This window comes from Ambystoma mexicanum, chromosome 11 (genome assembly GCF_040938575.1).
Source record: "Ambystoma mexicanum isolate Mex_15411 chromosome 11, UKY_AmexF1_1, whole genome shotgun sequence".
NCBI lineage: Eukaryota > Metazoa > Chordata > Amphibia > Caudata > Ambystomatidae > Ambystoma > Ambystoma mexicanum.
Window position 1 is genome coordinate 256431275 of NC_090934.1, and position 20141 is coordinate 256451415.

A 20141-nucleotide genomic window follows, 5' to 3' on the forward strand; every position below is an offset into this window, starting at 1 on the left:
GCGCCAGCCATTGACGGGTCTCTCGGGACTCAACCCTTTAATCATCAAGTACTATCAGAAAATAGTTTCAAGATATTTTCACAATCAACTTCCAAACCTGGTCACCATACCAAGTGTTCAATTTCAAGGCCTTGAAGAAGGCTAAGGTCGAAACATGTGTCGGCTGACTTTATGGGAATAAATTCACCTACAGATGAATACCCCAATGATATTGTTTTACCTTCATTCTAAAAGATTGTATACCTAACTTTAAGGAGGTAGAGTGCGATTCGCCAATAGCAATCAATTCTCTGTCCTAACTGCACACATAATCTGACCTGGACTACAGTCTGTCTTGATATGGGCAAAATCTTCCTCGGGGCCAGCCCTTTGAGAGCAAAAAATACCCAATTCAGCCAATAATACAGGTTCTATTGTGCTGAGCAGTGATCTCATGCTAGTGACAAATGACACCTTTAATAAGTTTTAGTATTTTATTCTAAGCAGTGAATTTCATATACATTTGGGATTCAAGTTAGAGAAGATTACAAAGTATAAAACTTAGAGAAATGCAAAATATAGAGAAACATGGAACTTAGATAAACATAGAGAAACATAGAGAAACACAGTCTTACGCCCCTTCAATCAGCACTGGGAGACCCTGGCCCTCATAAGCTAGCTGTAACAAGCCCCGCTCAGAGGACAACGCTGAAGAATGCCGTCAGAGCTCCAATTCCGGGCACTTGATCTGGCTCGAACCAAGTCCACAGGACGATCTCCCACCCGAGTCATGTGAGCATGCATATTTTATAATCTCGTGCTGCCCGTCCATGACGCACAGTTCCAGAACTTTCCCTGTGCAAAATATAGGCTGGCTCATGGAAAAAACCCAACTCTGTTAATTTCCACTGCTCCTTCTTCTGAGCCCCTCCCTGGCTCCCATCTGCGCGAAAGCTCAGGAATGTCTTATCAGTGCCTTCCCAGAGAAAAGGAGATTAGCTTGGGGCCATGCAGGGCTACCGTTAGTGAGGCAGAATATTCTAAGGGAAGCAGGGATGTATTAACCCCATCTGCAAGCTCTAAAAGGCATGTACTCATAGCTTAGTGTTCATAGCGCTTAAGACTGGCTATCTAAGCGCTATATAGGTGCCATAATGTTCCAAACACTCCAAAAATGTCCATTAGCTTACAGAGCTGGGGCCTTCGCCCTGCCTGTCTATCAACAATGCATAATGTGACCTATCACTCATACTAGGCCTGCATATTCCTTGTAGCTCACTACTGCATAATGGAAGTGCTACAACAGACTACTGTCAGTATTTTTAGCACATACTTTGAATACACTATTGGCTTTCAGCGGCTAATGCTGTCATCTAAAGCCCTGATTGGCAAGGTTGCAATTTTGTGTATCACTACATTCCACCCCTATTCAACGTGTGTGCGACAAATGCTGACTAATACACATCAATATAGTATTTAGTGCAGTGATAAAGACCTTGGGGCTTTGCAAGAGGTTTAAGCAAACTATCTTCTAGCGGTCAGTCAGCGTGGCATGCAAGGTAAAACACTGCCTAAACAAAAATGTACACAAAGTGAACAGTGACATATACCCTTGCCAAAACCTGGCCTACACAAAAATACCTACACAAAGTGAACATGGACATTTACTCTAGCCAAAACCTGGCCTACACAACAATACCTAAATAATTATTGTATAACTGATTGTCAGTTAAAAAGCAGCATGCAGTTAGAATGTCAAGGCAATCCAGTGTAGTCTAATCTACAATGCACTATTGCATTTATGTATGGTTATCAATTCTAAAACCTGGCATCCTTTCATTCTGAGGGCCTACCCTCCCCCTGATCCCAGGGCATTCAAACGTGACTATGGGCTGTGTGATTAGACACTTCCCCCATGTATGTGGAACCCAACCAGAAACCATCTAATTCCGTGAACAAGGTGAACCCATGGGCACCAGGTTATCTAAATAAAAACAATTCTACTAATTTACATCAAGCATGGCAGGTGTTATTCATGCAATCAAAAGCAAGCAATTTAATCCATATGTATGCTGGTAACTGTAGCTCTGCGTGCCAGTGTGTGGAGGATGGTCGCCCCCACTCAGTAAAAATGTTGCCATACAATGCATCGTGTGTATTTAGCAGGCTTGTTGACCTGCCCTATGGCAGAAAAAATGTCTCCATACCTAAAATCCTGCCATCTTCAGTGGTTGCCAATACTTGTAGCAGTGTTGGGCGTATCAATGGGCCCCACTAGGCCAGAAGTTCTATAGCAGAGCTGGCATCAGAACCCATAGTGGCTATCTTATTGTGCACAGTTTCTATGTCACAAGCATATAAAGCTCCTGTTACTCCCCGCTGCTCCTGCAATTAATGAATCTAGCTCCCTAGCTACGCGCACTCTAGTGATGGGCCATAGAAATGGACTCCATTTGTAGCAGCTTGGTAGTACTAAGGAAACATTGCCTCGTGATAAATCTATGTCTAAGTGTATCACTGTAATAATAGAGGTGTGCATTACCAGCCTACAATTTACATGTTGCCTTACTACTGGAAAATCTAACATGTTCACAGTGTCTACCTATTGTGACTTGGAGAATACCTTTCTTCAAGTGGGATATCTACCATATACAATATTAGTTTTTGCCACAAACACCATACTACCATCCGGCAGTGGCTGTTTCATCACACCATTGTGTAAAATGCATTTAGTCAAGTTATAGTCCATAAAATCTTGGCGAGAACACTCGCTGCAGTTCTTGGTCAGAAAAACATCATCACATTAAACAAATTAAACAAATCGTTGTATCCATTCAGTGACAAAAGATGTCCGACAATGTGTCAGGCCAGTACGCTAGCAATTCCATGTGGATACTCATTTGTAGCGCTTTTCCAAAGAATTATTCCAAATGTCTACAATCAAAAGGTGACTCTTTGCATTAGTGTGCTGGAGACAGCTGTCCCCACAAAAACATGAAACTGGTTGGTTTAACAAAAACCGTGTCACACTCTGTGTCATAAAATCAAATAACTAGTCAGTCATGGTTTCATTTACCCGCCTTAAAGCTGGCTGTAAAAGTATCCAGTGTTTCAAAGGTTACCATCTCAAATTAGAGCTCACACACTTGGCAGCATTACTTCAATTAAGGATCTTAACCTACGCACAGGTGACTTTGATGTGCGCACTCATTTTATCTCAAAATAAATTACGCTCCTGCTTGTATAATTCTGCTGCCTCAACAATTCATAAATCATTTTTCTGCCTACGTGCAACGTAGAAGTTTTTTTTTTTTTTTTTTCAAAAAGCAAAGCATCTCTGGTTAAAGCAATTCAGTTGGAAGAGCAAAACCATTTCATTTTTTCAGATTCATCTCAAAAAGTGCATTTAAAAAACCATTTTTTCAATGTGTTAGCATTCAAGTGCTGTGTCACACAGCTGTTTGTGGTGTATGATCTTACAGTCCACAACTCATTGTCCATAGTCCTTTAAACAAGAAAGGCAAGACATGTCAATTAAGTTATTTCCAGCAACTGAATCATTTGAATGTGCAGCATCAAATATTTGATATCTAGCCAAGTCTGCACCATGCCAGTTCAGCAAAAGTTATTACTCTGTTGGACACCTTTCGCAGGTTGCAGAACAAATGTCCTCATACGTCATGCATGCTAGCAGCATTGAGTGCGGTGCAGGACACGTTTAAAGTTGACTCTCTTTCTCTGAGCACAGTTTGCTTGACTGATCAGTGTCACCCACAAATTGCACACATCTACTTCTGTAAATGGTGAAATGCATTTTGCTTTTTTGCCTAGGCAAAATACAAACAGAAATGTTAGGATTTCATCAAAAGTACAATGTCATTATTCATCAATATCAGTGTTATCCACCCCTTCCCATAATACCACCCCCATCTTCAGACGTCTCATCAGGTAACTACACACTTTATCATTGCTACTGCAATTATTTATCACCCTTCTGCATGTTTCTGGGGGCTTATTTACACTCAACCATACGGGGTGTAACTGCCTAATCACAAACTCATTTGTGCAATGCGATCATAGTTGGTCAATGGTACCTCAGACTGATCTGTGCTTTTACAAAAGCCATATAATAAGTACCCAGGTCGCACAATACTTTTCTTTTTGACCAAAGCGATCACGAATGCCAGGCGCCAACTTGCTTCCAGTGTCTCATGATCTTGATTTAGTTTGCCCTGCTGGCATCACTCCATTTTTCAAAGGTAAAGTCTTTCAGTCCAATATCGCCTGCAGTTGCACAAGCAGCTTTGTTTATTTTTCTCCATACAGCTAGTGTCTTTCAAGCCTCTGGTTTTTTCACTTATCATTTTCTCAAAGGGTGTTTGCTGATTTCTTGGCCCACCCCTTTGAGAGCGATAGTCTAAGTCAGTTTCTTTTGTTGCTTCAACAAATCATTCATTCTTGCACTAAGCCGTGAGGCTTCTGGATCATGGCTAATGTGCAGTGTTCATGTTGTACTCCAAAGCCCCGCTCTGCATGTTGTCTCTTGCAAAACGGCTAAGCGCTTTTGTCAGTTTTGCTTCCATCTGGAATGGCATAATGTCTTTGTCAGTTACTCCAGCCCTGGCAATGTAGCTTGCATTTTGCCAGCTGTGTATTTTCATTTCTCAAAGCGCCTAGAGGTTTCTTCTCCAGTGCACAGCGCTTTACTTCAGTTCACATCACATGGAGCACTGGAATGCAGCTTGCACAGCAATGTCGCTTCACTTCACATCACATCACATGGTGCATGGGAATGCAGTTTGCACGGAGTCTCTTGCAATGGGCAGCTGTCTTTTCTTAGCCCATTCACAGATGCACAGGTTCCCCAAATGTTCAGATGTGATGTGCCCATCTGCCATCCTGCATGCAGCCTTTGTTTTCCTTCCAGTGTTACTGGGCAAATTCTTTACTTCTGATCAGCATTTCTGTCTTTGCACCCCCTCTCCTCAGTTTTTTGCTCACACTGACCGGTGTCTCTCACAGGGGATGGAATGCAGGAATGTCAATGTTTATCTTTCGCGCAGCAAGCTTATCTCTTTGCCTATAACTCTTACACTGTGGCGGCTTCAATGGAAAGGCACTCGTTTCAGACAGTTCATTCAGATTAACTCTTTCTTGCACTGTTCCAGCAACTCAGAAAAGCTCCCATATCTGAAACACCATTTCATTAAACAGGAGTGCAGTATTCTGCTTTTGTCTGCCTTCCTGCACCTCGCACAAGACAGCTTCAAGGCACAAGCTCTACACACACAGCAAGACTCTTATTTTCAAAAGAGGCACTTTTTCTTCTCATCAGATTCTACTCCATGTAATTTAGCAAAATGTCAAAGCGTCTTTTTAGCCTGTTTTATACTGATTAATGTCCCATTTAAAAGCATACGTTTTTTTTTCTTGTAACCTTGTAGTTTGGCTTCACGAGCTCACTCCAATGCAATGTGCGATCTTTCAAAAGAACCCGCAACCCACTAAATCTTTGTGCTATCTTATCACACACAGATTTTTCATTCTGTTGTACCATTGCCAGAATATAACCACTTATTTCAGTGCATTTAAAAAATGCCATGTTTAGTGCAGCTCCCTGCACGGTTTCCTTCTGCAAGAGCAACCCACACTCTATATTGCTTGTGGGCTGTTATTGTGTCAACAACATTTTTCACCATGTACCACAGTCAACAGGTCACTATTTCCAAACATGCATCAGTTATAAGGCAACAGTACAAATCCATGGCATAGCGTGGGAACAGTCAAAAAATACTCCAGGGGCAATTTAGAGGCAATTTAGAAAAATATAAATTGTTTTTCCCCCCAAACCATTGCAAACTGATTCTGCAATTTCAAATCAATACACAAAAATCGAAAATCCAAATAACATTCACTCACTTTCTTTTTTAAGTGAGTCTCTCACCCATTATAAGCATGGCACAGCTTAAAATGCAATATAACCATTTTAGTGTGTTTCCTTTAAACAGAATTCGCCACCAGCACATGGAGTTTACAGTTGCCAAAAGAAAAACAAACCCTTTAGGCTCTCAGCACAGATGTTACTCTTTCTCCTAAGCACGGCTCATTCCCCACGTTATCTTCAGGAATGCCAACACTTCAAAAGCATACATTAAAAAAAAAAAAAAAAAGCAAACCTTCGCCTCCGAAAATTACAGCCCCCCACTCGCTAGCACACTGGGGCTGAGTCAATGGTTGAATTACTATTCACAATTTGCATGTCAAATCCTTGCAATTATTTTTCCCTACCCTCATGACAGAATAGAGATGAGAACTCCGTCTCACTTTGCATTTCAAATTACAACTTTAAACTGGGGAAACCGCATGATAAAATTCTTTCCTAATTGAACATACATCTTTCTTGACCATTCATCAGAGCGCTTTAAACAAAGCCATTTCCAGCTTGTTTATCGCCTTGTACTCCCTGGCTCCATTCCCAAGCAATAAGTCAGTCACGACTGCTGTCTTTTGAAGTCTCAGAGCTGCAGTGAGACCACCAAGGAAATGCGACAGCCTGCTCCTCACTCTACACTGTGTTCTCTCACACAATTTGTCATTTCACAGCAAGGCACTGCTCTGCACAAATCCCACCGGTGCCACCAAATGTCTTGATATGGGCAAAATCTTCCTAAGGGCCAGCCCTTTGAGAGCAAAAAATACCCAATTCAGCCCAAAATACAGGTTCTATTGTGCTGAGCAGTGATCTCATGCTAGTGACAAATGACACCTTCAATAAGTTTTAGTATTTTATTCTAAGCAGTGAATTTCATATACATTTGGGATTCAAGTTAGAGAAGATTACAAAGCATAAAACCTAGAGAAATGCAAAATATAGAGAAACATGGAACTTAGATAAACATAGAGAAACATAGAGAAACACAGTCTTATGCCCCTTCAATCAGCACTGGGAGACCCTGGCCCTCATAAGCTAGCTGTAACAAGCCCCGCTCAGAGGACAGCGCTGAAGGATGCCGTCAGAGCTCCAATTCCGGGCACTTGATCTGGCTCGAACCAAGTCCACAGGACGATCTCCCACCCGAGTCATGTGAGCATGCATATTTTATAATCTCGTGCTGCCCGTCCATGACGCACAGTTCCAGAACTTTCCCTGTGCAAAATATAGGCTGGCTCATGGAAAAAACCCAACTCTGTTAATTTCCACTGCTCCTTCTTCTGAGCCCCTCCCTGGCTCCCATCTGCGCGAAAGCTCAGGAATGTCTTATCAGTGCCTTCCCAGAGAAAAGGAGATTAGCTTGGGGCCATGCAGGGCTACCGTTAGTGAGGCAGAATATTCTAAGGGAAGCAGGGATGTATTAACCCCATCTGCAAGCTCTTAAAGGCATGTACTCATAGCTTAGGGTTCATAGCGCTTAAGACTAACTATCTAAGCGCTATATAGGTGCCATAATGTTCCAAACACTCCAAAAATGTCCATTAGCTTACAGAGCTGGGGCCTTCGCCCTGCCTGTCTATCAACAATGCATAATGTGACCTATCACTCATACCAGGCCTGCATATTCCTTGTAGCTCACTACTGCATAATGGAAGTGCTACAACAGACTACTGTCAGCATTTTTAGCACATACTTTGAATACACTATTGGCTTTCAGCGACTAATGCTGTCATCTAAAGCCCTGATTGGCAAGGTTGCAATTTTGTGTATCACTACACAGTCCCAGAGGGCTTTCAACCCATAGCGCTTCGTCAATAACATAAGAGAATCAGTAGACCATCTATAGTTACTCTAGAGGAAAGAGATGCTGTAAATGAGGTGGGCATTGTGTAGCATTCATCTGTATGTGTGAAAAAGGGGAACAACTCCACATAGGGACGTCAGATGTACCCTTCCTCCCCCACATTCAAATAGATGAACAAACAAAAAAAAAAAAAAAAAAAACAAAACACATTGCTTACCTAACTAGAAAAGCATGACTCCATGAAATCCTTTCCCTCATGTATTTCTCTTCTACTTTCATTGATACCCTGTATCAGCAATTTCCAACCAATTAACTTCACCAGGAATTGCAAAGGCTCAAATTCCCCATCCTTTCAAATGCACAGAGAATTGTCTGAATCAAAGAGTGCCATGATGATTTGAGTTATTGTCTGAAAGAAGAAATAAAATATGTAAATTTAGTATATGCCAAGTATTTGTGAACCAGATCTGTACCCAAAACCATTAATTTATAGTGGGCTTGCTATGGATGTTCCTGCCTGATGTGTCCCGATTTATGAGTGAAGCGTCTCTTGGTGCTTGGTTAACTTCCTCCAAGACTTCCACCCATTGTGGCTTTAACTAGTTGCATCTGTTCGCAAATTTAGAGGTATGTGTTCTGGAGAGGCAATACGGTCTTAAGTGCAGAGCTCTTTTACCTAAAATGCTGCAGTCATTTTGTGTGTGTCCTTTAAAAGACAAACACATGTTTCAGTTTCTTAAATGTAAATATCAACCACAGAGAGCCCAAACGTGCAGACAGCAACATGTACAGAAAATAGGAGGGTATGCAGTGACAGAACCCATGACCAAAGTGATCTTTACTGGGGGAACAAAAAGTAAATATTACACCTTAGCAGGAAGGCCTTTGCTAATATGAGCCAGGCACTATCCTCCAGAAGGGTCACAAGCCCCCCCCCCACATAAGCATCGCTAAGGTGCAATAAATTATGCACTACAGCTGAACTAGTGCAGCGCTCAGCAGTGGAAAAATCCTGCAAAAACAGTAAAACCAAGCCATGGGTAAACTTTGCAGAGGCATGGTTTCTCACACATGCACCACGGCTGGATCCATGTAGATAACCTATTACGTAGAGGGTTGGGTGCACCTATCCCAGGAAGGCATGGACTATTTGTGTGGAACATTGTGGGGGCATTGGAGCAGCAACAGCATTAAAGCCAGAGAGGGGCAGCCAGTAGGAGCATTTATCCCCTACTTGGCAACGGTTTGAAAGCAATCAGCATAATCCGTATAACAGTCATTGTGTGGAACTGGGAAGGAGTCGCCCCACCCATGAAAAGGGGGGCGTCTGTATGCTGAACAGCTAGGGTGTCTTATGGCAGATGCCTTCAAACTGGGGGGCCCAAAGGATGCCAGTTGGTGGGGGGCTTGAAGGATTATGGTGACTTTTTAATAGAAAATATAAGAATTTATGGCGGGGGGCAGAAATTATTTTACTTGGGGGTAAGGGGGGGTGAACAAGTGTGCCCTTTAAAATAAATAATAATGGCGTAAAGAGCTCTGCCTCGTGGGTATAGCATCTGTAACTTCCAGCAGTGAAAAAATAATATTCAAAAGCATTACAATATAAAATGAGTCTTTGAATGCCAGACAGTTCGCTTTTTATGGGGGGCAGCTTTACAGAACCTATTTAGGGGAGCTTTGACCTTGAACTTCACAGAGTACCTGCCCTGTACACTTTTCACATTACACAAATCTCATGTTCCCCAGCTTGAAACGGTGGGAGGGGAGGGGGCGTGGGGAGCGTTGAAACTCTCCTTTAATGCAAATTCAGTTGCTGAACAATTAATGGATGCCACTTTTTTTTTAAGTTGGTTGGTGTTCAATGGCTTAAGTGAAAGCAATGATCAGGTTGCAAGCATTGCTAAGAGAAATAAATAGATGGGGGGCATCTGTCCACTGTTGGTTAGAGTCTTTTTCTCTCCCTTCTTCATGAGAGCTTGGATGGCCAATATCTGCAACCATTCTCTGTGCGCCGAATTACAACAGCAAATCTAAGGCCAAAGCACCATGTGCCACCAGAAGGAGGAACGAAGGAATCAAAGAACTCATTCATCAGGGCGTTTCAGCCATCCCCAGCCTGAGACTACACCTGGCGGTGTGTACAGCACACCCTGTACCAAACAGCGGCTCAAACAGTCTGCCACACACTTCAAAACTTAACCAGCCTTCATGCTAGCCAAACAAAACGTATCACTCGGCACCCTGCTTCGGAATTAAGCTGCGAAAGTCACACACGCTTCGCTCAATCCACACATCAACAATCCCCACACAAGGGAAATATTGTCTGTGCACTGGCATGCAGCTGTCTGGGCAACTTATTGAAAATTACAAGCATTGTGCCCTCTATATACAAGAGACACATTCTCACAGGGGCTATGCGACACTCAGCCCTCTAGATAAGCTGCGTATCGTGCCTTTTAACGCATGCAATTATGGCCAATACGGAGGATTTCATTTCATACTGCGTACCATGTACGCTTTATTTATTCATAAAAAAAAACATACTTTTCACCACTACTTTCAGCCTGCCCTGTAGAGAGGAGCTCCCTGCAATATGCCCTGCATAAAGCCCATGGGCAGGAGCACCTTGCACTATGTAGCGCCTACGCCCCACAGATAGGCGCTCTTGCATTAGACTGCTCTCCACGGGCCTGAGCGTTGTGCATTAGACTGCTCTGTCAGACTGTTCTGCTCTATAAACAGGGGCGCTTGCATTAGACCTCTGTGTGCCTGAGCGTTGTGCATTAGACTGTCTTGCTCTGTAGACAGGAGCTCTCTCAACTATCTAGCGCCTACAACCCAAGGACAGGAGCTCATACATTAGACTGCTCTTTGTGGGCCTGAGCTTTGTGCATTAGACGGCTCCATTAGACTGCATCCCTCTAGAGCAGTGGTCTTCAAACTTTTTTGGCCTGGGCCCCCCCGAGCAAAATCTGGGGAGGCCGGGCCCCCCCAAAAATGTGAAATGGACATATGTACAAATGGCTATGAACTATTACGCGCCGTCATCGCAACCTACTCCCAGTATAGTCCGTGGGCTCCCCCACCTGCTCCTATCACAGTCCCTGGGCTCCCTCTTCCCACTCCTACCCAGTCCCTGGGCTCTCCCCTCCCCATCACAGACCCTGGGCTCTCCCCACCCTGCTCCCACCACTATCCCAGTGCTCCTGCCCAACCTGCTTCCACCACAGTCCCTGAGCTCCCCCCCCCACCCCGTTCTCAACACAGTCCGAGGGCCAGTGGGAGATGGTGTATTTTTTATGTGGAGGGGCATACATATTTCCCACAAAAATGCCATATCGACCGAGCGCAATGAGGGAGCCTGAACCAATCAAAAGGGGTTTGGGGGGAGGGGTCCCCCATGAATATTTTTTTGAATAATGTGTTAAAATGTTGCATTTTAGAGCATACTTTAAAAGAAAATTGGTAAAAAAGCCAAACAATTTGCAACTGGAACTGGGGTGCCAAGGGGGAAAGCATGGTATTTTTGACTGGACATCTATGAACGATATCCAGTAAAGAAAATACCATGCCTGTCCCCTGGGCTCCACAGCGCCTCAGAAGGAGAGCTGATTTTGGCAGGTGGGTAGAGGGATTGTGCAACAAAGGCATTTTTAAAATGCCTTTGTTGTGCAACCCTCCTTACCTCCTGTACCCCCCACTCGCCAAACGCCAAAATCAGCTCAACGGACCAAAACAAACAAACACACATTCACACAGCAATCACTCTATCATTCATACAAGCACCCATCACCATACACTCACTCATAACACAAGCATATACGCATCCAGACACATATTTAAATAAAAAATAAATTAACACAAATGTACCTTCTGCAGGGGCCTGCGCGTAGGTGCTGAAATGCTCCAGGTTGCTCTGTCTGTATGTATGTGCGAGTAAGCGCAGGATCTCCCCCTCACACATACAGACATGCAGTGCCCCAGCCGGCATTTCCAATGAGCTATGCAAGGCTGGCGAAGCAAAACGGCCCCAGCCTTGCATGCCTCAGTGAGAATGTGCACCTGGGGAACTGAACTGTCAAAGGGAAACTGTGTTTCCCTTTGACAGTTCTGCCAGCCCAGGAGCACCCCCTCAGCTGGAAAAAGCAGCTGAGGGAGTGCTCAGTGTTTCACTGGGCTGGCTCCCCTGCTCCTGCATAAAATATCACACTTTGCTTACATTTTAACCAAAAACACCCCTTTGGGTACTATTCAAACAGTCTGTGACTTAAGGAATGAATATCCATTTGCAACTGCGGGTGCTTTTTCATTGGTGCCTGAGACAGTTTTATGGTCCAGTCTGGCCATTTGTGCCGGCCCTGCCCATTTCCTCCAATCTTTAAAAAAAAAAAAAAAAAACAACAAACATTTCATGCTGGGCTCTGGCACCCCCCCCCCCTGGGATGCAGCCGCGCCCCACAGTTTGAAGACCTCTGCTCTAGAGACAGAAACTACTGCGTTAGACTACTCCGTTTAGTCCTGAGCTTTGTGCATGCGTAGAGCATGGGCAGACAGGAGTGCATGCGTAGGGGCAGACAAGAGCGCATGCGTGGGGCAGACAAGAGCGCGCGGGGCGGACTGGAGCACGCAGGGCGGGCTCAATGCATGAGTGCGTGGAGCGGACCGGAGTGTATGGAGCAGACTGGGGTGGATACGAGTGCATGGAACGGACTGGAGCGCATAAAATTGCATGACGTATATAGTATGGTTTGGAAAGCAGAGAACGTTTGAAAGAGCATATAATCCATCATATCACACCACCACGCTTACTCTCTCCTTTACATCACCACTCAACTGAAACACAGAGATACTATGACACCATTCGTTATAACTGTTCTCATACCAACAGCCGCCGCTCACTCCACATCATTCTGAGTAAACACTGCTGGTTACACACCCCCCAGCCAGGCGTTCTCCTCAGGCCTAACGCAGCCTCATCCGGTCTGGATAAATCCTGCCAGAACGAACACATACTCCTGATCTCTCAACCACCACACCTACTGCTAAGAAGCAGCTGTTACACGAATACAGCACAAGCTGCACACATACCCGGTGCTCACATGCACCTTTTGACTCTCTTTACTCTCTCTACTGATCTGAACTTCAGTTCCCAAGGGCGTTCAACCTACCAGCGCCTTCAGACCATTCCGATGGTATATAAGGCGCTATATAAGTGCAAAATAACATGACATTCAACTTCCCTGCTCTAAAGCAGGAACTCCCTGCATTATGTAGCGCCTACACCCCGTGGGCTGGAGCTCTTGCACTAGGCTTCTCTATATGGGCTTGAGCGTTGGGCATTAGACCGTTCCGTTCTATAGACAAGAGCTCTCTTCACTAGACTGCCCCTGCTCTGTACCCAGGAGCTCAACCCACACCCAAAATTCTTTTCAAATGCAACATGATAACATTTCCTGCCAACGTGCTGCATTTGAAAATAATTCTTTTGAAGTTGGCGCGAGGGAGTTTAGAAGTGGCTGCAAAGTCAGCCACGTCCAAACGTCCCTCGCGCCAAATCGACAGCGCCAGAAAGGCTTCTGCGCCAAAAGAGGCGCGCCGAACTGCCCGCTGCGCCAAAGCAGTCGCAACAAACCGGCCTGCGCCGAATCGGCGGCACCAAAAAGGGGTGTACCATAGCAAGCGAGCAACACAATAAAGCATGCACCCTTACCTACCCTAAGCAATGTCTATCGCGTTGTGTGTAACCCTTCGTCTCGGACTAATTTACGCTTTTTTTTTCTGTCCCCTTCATATTTGGCTTTCTATCCACCCCCCCACAACCATTGAAGTTATTAGCGCCTCCGAAATGTTGTTGCTCTATTTCAGTTTCAGTCAAAAGACTTCACTCTGGGCAATGTCCACATGCTGGCACTGTCCATCCGTTCCCACCCACCGTTTATCACAGAGACAAACTTGAAATGTACTTGAAAGCAATAGTTGACATTTCCTAAATTTGCGGCTTGACTTGAAAATCAAACTTCGTAGACTTCTTAGAACACGTTTACCTTCCTTTATGTTTGTGTTAGATGGCTACGGTTCCTCAAATGGATTTTATGATTTGGTGGTAGGGTGACAACATTTTCAAGATATAAAACACAGGGCAGGCCACCAACATAAAAGTAGCACTGCAATTTGACAGTGGCTGTCATGACAGAACTTTAGCAGTTGGGTGAGGAATACAACACATTCCGCTGGATGTAAACTCCGCTGATTTGTAGTGACAAGCATGTTAAAAACAAAGGAACTTTTGCTTTGATTGCTATAAAACCAATTCTCGAGCAGCCTCTGTGGCACAATGAGTTAATTCATGTGACAGGTGTTCGAGCTCACAATGGGACATAAGAGACCTAGTTTAAGTGTTCATTTTAATGTAAAACTACCAAGCTAGTCTAATGTTTATTTAATTTTGAACGGTTATGTGGACTTGTTGGTAAATGAGCATTGTGCATCGAGATGTGAAGATTTACTCTTCCAGCAGTGACAGCTGGGATGCTGCCAGTGGTCACCCCCATCAAAACCAGTATAGGGCTTTTAAACAATAATGAAAATGATTGCCCAATTCCGGGATGTCTGGTCACCCTACTTGGGGATGGGCACACCACAGCTGTATATGTGTTGGATACGTTTTACTCTCTTGCAGAGGAGAAAACTCATTTATACTCTCTTGAAATTGCATTTACTCTCTAATCTAAAAAAGCACGCGTAAAATTCTCTCACCTCAAAATCTTATCTGGAGCACTGGCGACACTGCAATGTTCTTAAGCAGACGACAAGAGTCAAATCTTAAGTATCACTTGGTCTGTGCAACTCTTTCCTTCCCAGTAAAGCACCGGAATGATTTCGCTCCTACCCACTGATGTGCGGTCATGTGTACGAGTTGTAAATGCACCGTACCGGAAACATAGCAACGTTGCACACAAGGGCACAGCAAGCACGTGGATAATGGACCACTTTAAAGCAACCAGGGATTTTGCAAATGTTTGTTTAGTACATTAAGCTTCTGCCGTTTAAGCCCACAGATGCACTGTCCCCTAGGGACCAGGGAGGAGTGCTCATCCAAACTAGCAATCAAAATGTATGTTAACATATAGCAGTGCCAGCAAGATAGCAATTAGGTTTTTTGCCCTTTTTTTAAAAAAAACATTTTCTTGATAACAAGATAGTAACTCTACAGGAAGTGGTCTTGTGGTCTTCAAACTTATTTGACCCCCAAGCCCTCCCTAAGAAAAAGGGTACCTGGCTTGGGCCCCTCTATCCACATGGACTCCAAAATGTTTATCTGGTGTAGAAGGGTGCCAAATAGAGGTGTGGGTGCCAAAAAACATTCTTTCAAAATCATCACTTGCAATAACTCAAATTAATTAGAGGGCAAATATTTGCAAATGCAGCATTCTGAATTTTTTGCTACAGGGGACGTGACTAAAAGTAGCGTTGGATATTTATTTCAAAGAGTAACGTAGGACATACTTAAGTACAAAAACTTGATTACTATCAATGCAGTCACTTGCAAGTTGGAAAGTGGCATACTGGAGAGCTAGTGTGAAGGGTGGGCCTGCCTTTCAGCAGCCAGCCATCACTATTGGGTTCAATTTTTGCAATAACCTGTGGTTGGCTTCCTTCCAGCTTTGACCGGTGTTTAGTCTTATGGGCTGCAAAAGTTGAAAATCCAATCTTGCAAAGGTACGAGGTGCTGAAAGGTAACAGTGCATTGACTGCATTTGGATAAAAGGAGGAAACTGCATTTTGCCAAAATCCACCAAGGACAATTTTTTTAATTGACTCTCCAGTAGGCGGTCACTTTGAAGTTCCATTAGTTCCTCCTGGAGGTGTATTGGGAGGTGGGCGGGCCCCTACGTCCGATAGGAAAGGCTGAACCACTCAGTCATTGATACTACAATTGTCCTCTGGAAAGTACTTTTGAGAGTGGTTCTGAGATGGTTTCCCATTAGTTCAGCAACACATGAAAAGATCATACTCCACCTCCTCAAGAGCATCTGCTAATGATGAAACGCGTCGGAATGCGGACATTAACCCTCCTCCTCCAAAGCTCCAACTTCTTAAATGTTGACATTTTTGCGTTCATGGCCAATGATGTGGTTTCTTTTCTGTGCCTTGCAGGGAGAGGTTTAGAAAATGTAGCTTTTCAAAGAGGTCACCATAGTAAGCTAACAGTACAAGCCAGTGTGAATCACACAGAGACTCTTCTTTCATCTGGTCTAAACCCAAGAGAAAGCGTCTCACTTTGTTCCAGAGTTCCTAAACACAATATAAAACCTTTCCCCCTGGAGAGCAACCTGACCTGCGTGTGAAACAAAGCATCATCTTCAGCTCCCATTTCTGCACATAATGTGCCAAACAGAGGGGCTCTTGTGCGGTGCATCTTAATAAAATGCACAATCTTTACAAAAAAAGCCAGCATCTCAGAGTCCATTCCCCATATTGCGCACAGGCAAAGCTTCCCGGGACTCATGCAGTGTGTGTGTCCACAATATATGCGAAGCTACTATCCACACTTTTGCTTTTAACCCAGTTCTAGCACCAGACATTGAAGGAGCATCATCCAAGCAAATACCAACACACGCCTCCCGCTTTAGGCAGTGGGAACTCAGGAAGTAGTTAACAATGTCAATGACTATAGATGCAGGTTCTCTGCCCTGAATTGGTTTACAAAATATTTCTCCAATATTTCAAGCACAATATCAATTCTGTACTGATAGAAGAGGACAGGTCAGTGATACGGCGGAAAATTGTGGTGTCAGACAAAGATACTTTTGCATTTCTCCGCTGCACCGTCACTAAGCATTACCCGGTTGACAGTGAGAATTGTTGGCAGAATTACTCTCAGCATCTGTAGAGGGCTTTCCCCCCCACCCCCAGATAATGTGGTAAGAAGCTTCCAAAGCATTTGCAGGTACTGAGGCCACGTTTTAACAGTGTCTTTTGCTTGTGTATGCCTTGTAGCTGCCGTACAAACAAATCCATGGCCTTTTTTGCTAAGGTTTTGTTTCCAAATGTGCCTTAAGTGTGGCTTCAGGCTTGCTAATGTAGTGCCACAAACTACACACTGCAGCTTACCTTGTCAGCAACTGTGATCCATGTGAACCCAAAACGCAAAAGAGACATATTTCCGTGTTTTTGCATTTCTCGTGTCAGTTTCCACCTCTCCTTCTGCTTTTCGCTTGAGATTCCTACCATCTTTGGGCACTAGGAAACTATCCAGTTCTATGTTTTATTTCTGCATTTTAAAGCCCAAACACAAAAAAGACGGATTTTTCCTGGCCGTTTTTGTATTGACTTTAAAGTGCGGAATTCACATACTGCCCCCCTCCTTCCCCACCCGCTCATTAAATTGTCAAACAGGCGGGGACCCCCGAACCCCCAATTTCCCTCCCCCAACACACGCATCTTACCCACATGCGCACACACAGTCCAAAACACACATCTGCCTCCTGTGACGACTCTGCTGGGTCTCACAGTGCCTGCCGGCCCCTGCTCGCACTCATGTGTGACAGGGGTTTGACAAGTATGATCGTTCGATTTAGAAAGACCGCTCTGAGCGGTCACAGAGCGGTCTTTCTAAAGCGACACCTAGCCCCCCCCCCCCAATCGGTACAGTGAAAAAGACATTTTCTTCACTTAGTACCAATGATCTATCTAAAAAAGTAGCCCGACTCTGAAAACATTGCAAACCCCCCACGTTAATTGATGTCACATTATTTTTTTAAAACCATTTAAAGTTTTCAAAAATTAAAAACACTTTAAAAGATTTAAATTAACAAAACACCACATAAGATTTAAAGCTAACCACGTGAAAACGCTGGGGGGGGGCGAAAAAACAAAACCATGCGAACAGCTTGGGGAAAAAACAAACTCAGCAGTAAAGGGTCAGAAATGCTGCTTGGATTTTAAAAAAAACACCACATTGATACAAGTCTCAGAAGACTCCCTGTTCAGATCGTGAAGTTCTAGCTTGAATTTTTTGTTGAAGTGTGGTCCTGGACTAGGCCATAGGGTGGCGAAAACCACACCTGGATGCACATTGCACAGGGCTGATATAAACCTTCAGCACTTCTACTCAACCAATATTACATAGGGAGAAGAAATCCTTACTTGCCTGCGTGACTGGGTCAAGGGCTTCATTGGATTTTTCTTGCTGGGACACAGGTGGTTAGGTTGACACACCGACGCGTGGAGCGATGCTGCTGCAATGAAAACAGTTAGTCAAGGATACATGGGTCTACTTGAGACTTCAAAAATGAGCAGGGGTTAAAACCAGCTCTTGGGTGTTAGGCATCAGCTAGTAAGCAGGACGTAATGCTGGGAAACCAGGAGAGAGTACACAGTGCACTGTAAATGCAACTCCCACATGAGACGTGAAACTTTCAGTACCCCCCTGAACTGGACATGAGAAAGGAACAGCCTCAAAAATAGGTTTGAAATCCCCGATTGTGACTCCTACTATACCTTTAAAATTACCCCACCATCACCCACAGCAAAATACAGTTGTTTGAAAAAAAGACATTCTTACCGTCGGAAACTCCTAATACAGATGTCAGGATTTTTTATGGTGCCATTGCTGCTGGGGACTTTGCTGTCCAAGATGGGATGATTAAGCCAATTTGTGTTCCTGCAATTGAAAAGGTACAATAAAAAAGTAAATAAAAAAAAATAAAAAATAAAAATATAAAACGTACCAGATTGACCGTACCAATATGTGCGCACTACACTCTGCCAGTCGGCACACATCCTCCCCCGCACACAAAAGGGACCTAGGGTGCATGGTCCACCTGGGAAATCTCCAAAAGTTCCCTATAGGCCAGTCCACCCCAGCTGGTAGAGAGAACAGTCAAAAGCACATACCTGGAAACGTGACTCATACACAGTCACAGAGACGAAACAAAATAATAGAGCGAGCGAGAGAAAGAGCATCAGTTTGTTATAGGTTACCCTTAACAGTTGTGTAGTCCAGCGTGCATTAATCTACATATCTTACATAGAATACGACACAGTAGTTCTTAACTCACCGAGCCAACTTTCGGAAACATTGAGTAATAGCCATGTAGCTTATACTGCAGTTAGGTGGCAGCGCTGACGTAGCAGCAGACGGTGGCGGCTGCCATGCCAGACAGGAGGGCCCCAGGCTTCTCTGCAACATATGGTGCCACATGCAGGCAAAGGCCTGGCACCCACAGCAGGATGATATACATGAATTCCACTTTAAATCACTTCTATGGCAGCGGTGCGACCAATGTACTGTTGGTAATGCAGTGATTTTAGTATATCATGGGATGCATAGACTTGCTCTATAGTAGATGGCTCCCAGGATAGCTCAGCAGGTTGACAGACCATTGCTGAGACTGTGTTTAAGGTTGAATTTAACCAAAACAATAAAAACAAAAAAAAAAATGCAAAACCTGTTATCGATAGGGCGTTTTGCAATTACAGCTAAAAAAAGGGAAGTGCTATGAAATGTGTTTGGCCAAGGGATGGGTTGGGGTATTTCTGCCTCAGTTTGGCACCCATGAACCCTGTTTAATTTCCTAATAACTGCTGTTAGCACAATGGAAGCATTTATTTGTAAACATAACATCTTTATGAATATAACCTGTGATAAAACACAAAGCAAGGGGCACACAAATTGTATTGAGTGGTGCTCAGAGAAAAAAAAAAAAAACCTGCATCTCAAAGAAAACCAGTGAACGCAAGTTTCAGCAGCGTTTTTGAGTTTGGAAATTACTTTTTTCCTTTGAATGTAAAGCACATTTGAACAATAATGTGTCCAGCAGGTAGAATGCCTGCTTTCAACAGTGACCACACCCCTCCCCGCCACAGTGATGTTCATGGCCCATTGATTTCCATGGTGTCCCTTTCAGGACAGAAAAAACAAACGGGATGAGCAAACAGAGCCAGGAAATGCACGAGTGACGGCTGGGAAAAGGAGCCCTGCTTAGATTAGGTCACCAAGCCCCCAGCTTCCCTCTGCAAAGCTGGGGGCTTGATAAAGCCTGGTCATGGCTGAGGCAGGCCAGGTCCCGAGATCCGGCCAGACATCTGATGCCGGATCTCGGACCCGGCCAGCTCTGTCCCATGGACCAGAGGGGTAATGAGACAGAGGGACAGCCAAAGCAGGGGGGATCAGTGTTGTACGATATCTGGCTACCCCACAGCAGATTGCTGGAAAGCCCAGCAATCTGCTGTGGGGGAGCTGGATATCATACAACACTGGCAATGCGTGCTTCCGTCGCCGCTCGCCTCTTCTTCCCCCATGGCCAAGCAAGGTAGGGGCACAAAGGGAGAGGGGCACAGGGGGAACCAGCATTGCAGTGATCCAGCCCCCCTGCTCACCTTTCCCCACGCGTTAGTCTTCGTGGGTCCAAAGGGGGG

The 20141-nt window shown here is 44.4% G+C and overlaps 1 long non-coding RNA gene across 1 annotated transcript in view; it reads right to left on the reverse strand.

The window, feature by feature from the left end:
• Positions 1-7943: 7943 nt before the first annotated feature.
• The window catches only part of LOC138503342 (uncharacterized), a 249913-nt gene continuing 237715 nt past the window's right edge, over positions 7944-20141 (reverse strand). The window contains exons 2-4 of the long non-coding RNA XR_011279621.1: positions 18286-18384; positions 17868-17959; positions 7944-8124 (exon numbers count right to left, since the gene is read on the reverse strand). This is a non-coding gene — a long non-coding RNA (uncharacterized lncRNA). The remainder of the gene's footprint in view (positions 8125-17867; positions 17960-18285; positions 18385-20141) is intronic.